Source organism: Cebus imitator, unplaced genomic scaffold, assembly GCF_001604975.1.
Source record: "Cebus imitator isolate Cc_AM_T3 unplaced genomic scaffold, Cebus_imitator-1.0 Scaffold313, whole genome shotgun sequence".
Taxonomy (NCBI): Eukaryota; Metazoa; Chordata; class Mammalia; order Primates; family Cebidae; genus Cebus; species Cebus imitator.
Window position 1 is genome coordinate 83,219 of NW_016107628.1, and position 4,862 is coordinate 88,080.

Sequence of the window (4,862 nt, forward strand, 5' to 3'; positions counted from 1 at the left end):
ACTCACCCCTGAGCAGCCTGCATCCCCATCCCCACTCACCCCTGAGCAGCCTGCATCCCCATCCCAACTCACCCGTGAGCAGCCTGCATCCCCATCCCAGCTCATCCCTGAGCAGCCTGCAGTCCCATCCCAACTCACCCCTGAGCAGCCTGCAGTCCCATCCCCACTCACCCCTGAGCAGCCTGCAGTCCCATCCCAACTCACCTGTGAGCAACCTGCATCCCCATCCCCAACTCACCTGTGAGCAGCCTGCGTCCTTCAGGTGGACCATTTCCATGTTCTTTCTGTAAGCAAGCAGCACCCTTCCCCTTCCCCTTCCCCTCACTTTTTTCAGTGGAAAGTTAGTTTTTTTGGGAGTTATATGCAAACACACACGTACACACAGAGGAATGGAATAAACAAGCGGTGAGAAGGAAACAAGTATCACTTTCTGTCACAAATAAGCACACTCCTCAGCTGCTAAGGAACCACCACAACCTCTGCCGAAATGGCGCCACTGCACTCCAGCCTGTGCTGCAGAGCAAGACTCCATCCAATAATAACAATAATGTTAATGAGAAGCTGGGCACAATGGCGTACATTGCAGTCCCAGCTACTCCCAGGTCTGAGGTAGGGAGATCACTTGAGGCCAGGGTTTGGAGGCTGTAGTGTGCTGTGATCACACCTGGGAAAAGCCACTGCTGGTCCTGCCTGGGAAACAAAGCAAGACCCTGTATATTGAAAAAAAAAAAAGGATTAGTGTGTTCCCTTATCAGAATATGCAAGCCCATTTGTCTTTGTGCAAAGAGGATACTCCAGAATTTGCCTCAAGTTCTAGTCACGAGCATCCTCTTGTGAACTGAGGTCTCAGGATAAGTTGCTTCCCCAGTCGCTCAGGCCGCTCAGGCAAGCTCCTTTGCACTGCCCTCTGCTGGCTCCACCGCAGCGAGTTTAAGTAAAACTTAAAGCCTTGGATTAGGTCAGGGCTTCTCAAACTCCAACTTGCCAGTGAATCTCCTGGGGATCTTGTGAAAATGCAGACTCTGAATCAGTAGGTCTGGGGTGGGAACCAGCTTGTCTCAGCAGCCAGCATGAGGTTACATGTGGAAGGTACACAAGGCCAGGAGCTCCTGTGGACTAAGAGAATGTAACCCTCATATCTGGCTTTGCACAAACCAACAGCTTGGATTGGGCCCTTGTGTTGGGAGCAGGTAGGGGCACAGAAAAATAGACCTGGCAGCTCAGATCAATGAGTTCATTCATTTACTACCTATATTTACCAAGTGTCTACCTATGCTAGGGGTCTCATGCTGGAAGCTGCTTATTGAGAAGGAACACTGACTGAGTCCGTGTACGTCCCAGCTCTGTGCTGAGCTCGTTACCTGAATGGCTTTCTTTAAGGAACAGGGCTGCGGGGTGTTGGGGGTGGAAGTGTTTCTGAAAGCCTTCACTGAGGATTTGGACTTTAAATGGTTTCTCTGGCCAGGATAATTTTACACAACTCTTGGTATGATCAAAGCAGCCTTAGAAAGCTTCCATCTCTCACTGTCACTTCTTGTCCAGGAATAAAAGGATCAGCCTCCTCCACAGTGCTCTTGGGCTATGTTCAAGTGCGTTTGTGAAGGTGGCAGCCCCTGCACCTGACGAGTGTGCTCTTTCTTCCCCACAATTCTTTCCACTCCTCCTCCCCCATCTCTAACCTCCTTAGAAGACTGCATGATGGGGCAGAGGATGGATTTAGCTCAGCGCCACCTGCACCAGCTGGCACATGCTAACCACAGGCTCTATTCTCTTTCACCAGCTGCTCTGCCCAGCCCTTTGTTCCAGTTGGGCAAGTCAGAGCCCACTCCTTTTGCCCAGTCCCCTCCCCCAACTCCAGCCTATCTGTCTTTCCTCTTCTCTCTTCCATCACCTTCTACAAATTTTTGTCACCATTATGTTCTATTCCCATCATCTTTCCATCTCTCATTGTTCCATTTCTCTGTCCCACCCCATCCTGCCGATACATTTTTTTCATTACTCCCACTTTTCACTCGGACCTCACCATGCCAATTCTGCCTCTGATGTTCCAGCTGCCCGTGAAGGTCTGCACATTCCCTGACAGGCAGTGGCTTGGTTTGTTTCCTTCTTCCTTTACTGACATAGGAAGCATAGTCCCCTCAACGAGTGCCTCCCATCCCCATGACTAACTTGGACAGGGACTCACTAAGGAGCTGAAAACGCAGCAAACACATTGGTTGGTACTCTCAACAGATATTTGCAATAGGATTCCCAAAGGCACTTTCCCTAATGCCTCATATTTAGAAGTAGGACAAAAAGACTTCACATTCTAGGAAGCTGCAAATAAATTGGGGGCAGCACCACCTCTAGGGAGTAGGGAGGGTGTGACCGAACTAGTTTTAATACCCCGGTGCTCTTTACCTCTACTTTACATAAGCAGAGGTCTAAGGAGAGAAGAGAGAAAGAAGATGATCAGGATCAAAAGTGTTGGAATTTGGGGAGACCTGCAGCTTTCCCCTTCCCTCCCTGTGGGTAAGGTTCCCCACCCATAGTGCCACATGAAAGAGACCTCCAAGAGTACCACGTAAGAGGTTCAAGGTATGCAAAAGAAAGGGAGACTGATGTCTCATTTCTCGGTTGGGTAGTGGATCTGTTGATTTTCTTCATGACAGAAGCACGACATTGCAGCAAGATCGGGAGCAGCCTGCACACCCTCTGTTTGGCACAGCAAGGATGCAGTAGTTTGGACTTTGCAGGCATAGTTAAGCTTCAGTTGTCTTGCCATTCTAGCCACCAGGTAAGCAGATCCCAGTGGCAAGAAGTTTTATTGATGCATCATTGGTGGGAGCTGAGTGGGAGGAGGGCCGGAAGAGGCCAAGCCAGAGGTCTCCCACATGAGCACACTTTTCAGTGGAGAGTCCCCACCCCACCCTGACAGCCTTTGCACCTGTGCTCTACAAGAAACAGAGACAACCACCAGGAGCCAGGTAACTAAGACATAATTTGATCCTCTCCTCCTGGCCCTGTATCATTTGAGAAGCTGGAACTAGATGAGGTACAATCGAAGGGGAAAGATCAGACCACACCCTCTTCCCTATTACAGATTTTTAGATCACGAGACAAGCCTGGGCTGAAGTGACAGGAAAAAGTAAAAGGGGAGTTTTACATCTGAGCTGTCCTGTTAAGTTACTGGAAATGCTAGAAATGAAACTGAATGATTTTCCCAAAACATCCTTAAGTGATGGGAGGCAGATCTGACATAGCCCTCATGTGAATGGGGGAAATAAGCTCCCAACAGACCAAGCTCAGACTGTTCAAAAAACTGGTTAGAAGTGTTCACTGAGCAGCTGCTATGAGTAAAACACCTTTCCAGATTTAACACTGAGAATGGCAGGCATCGTTCTTGCCTTCCTACATATATCATGCTCATCTGGAAGATCGGTAACCTAATTCCAATAATGTCAATGGCTGCATGCATCAAATCTGAAAACTGCTAGTTGGAAGAACCATTTAAGTCTGAGATAAGTCAGGAAGATTGAATCTTCTTTTGAGGGTCAGAGAGAGAGAGCTTCCTTTTGGAATCAGAGACTGAAGAAGGTGAGGTGTTAGAGAGGTCAGGGGAGTCTGTGTGGAAAATCCTTCAAGGAGGAGGAGGGAGGAGGATGCAGGGATGGCCTAGAAGGACAAAACAATCTGGTTGCTGGAAAGATTTCCATAAAAAGATATCTGAATAAAGCCGTTGCCTAATTTCTAGATGGTAAATAGCCATCCTGGCTGGTGGCTCTGGAAAAGTAAACCAGTTCTCAAAGTATGAAATGTTCTTTGTCTTAATAATTCTGGGGTTATGATTTCAGAAAATCAGAGTCATATTAATGAGAGAGATCTGTTTTCCTAATGTGACTGAGTGAGGCCTGCTTACTTTTTTTGAAAACTAGTGAGAAAATCTCACCGGTAGGGAGATTCAGCTAGCATGCAGTGGACCCATTTTCTGCGTAATCCTTTACACCCGTGTTTATCTTTCCCCAGTTTAAAATCAGCTTTGAGTGAGCAAAGGAGAATTTCATTTAGCATCTGGCCAAATATGAGGCATTTGCATTTGTAAAAGATGAGAAATGACAAGGACAGGAACTGTGCCTCCTATATCGGCGGGATGTATGTAAGATACCCAAACTAATAAAGGTGGGGAAGAATTTTACGGGAAAAGTTTTGTGGTAACTTGAAGAATCAAGAGAAAAGCTAAATATTAGCATCTAGAGAGCAAGATTCAATGTGCAAAATTTTAGAATTCTTCATCAAGATGAATCAACCTCAATTGTTTTCCAGGCTTGTGACACTGCTTCATTATGCAAATTTCTATAACCTCTGTTCTTTCTCAAGTTCCCTGTTCTTTTGAGATCTACTGAACAATTCAGTAAAGAACTATATATATATATATGAAAATTATATATATATATATATATATATAATTTTCATGGTAAAATGGGGTGTATTTTTTTCTAAGAAACAACTGGTAAGGCAAGAGACACTGAAAAGGGTCAGTGATTTCTCCCCAGTCTCTTGCAAGGGCTTTGAAGAGGTGAGGCTGGAGAATAATTAGCTCTATTCTTCTGTGAATTTCCAGGTAGAGTCAAAGGTAGCTATTGGTAGCACTGGCCAGATCCTTAAACCAGATATACTCTGGACAATGCTGCCACTTCATTATTATTATTATTGTGGTGTATACATTTAGTTTTATCGTAACAAAGCAATTTGTACACTTTTGTTTAAAACTGAGCATCGTCTTTCCAGTGAAACAAAAAAAAATTAAAAAGTAAACAGAAACGAAATTACAACAGAGAAAATAAATTCCAAATAAGATCCTACAGGTTCTGCTGATTGAGTGG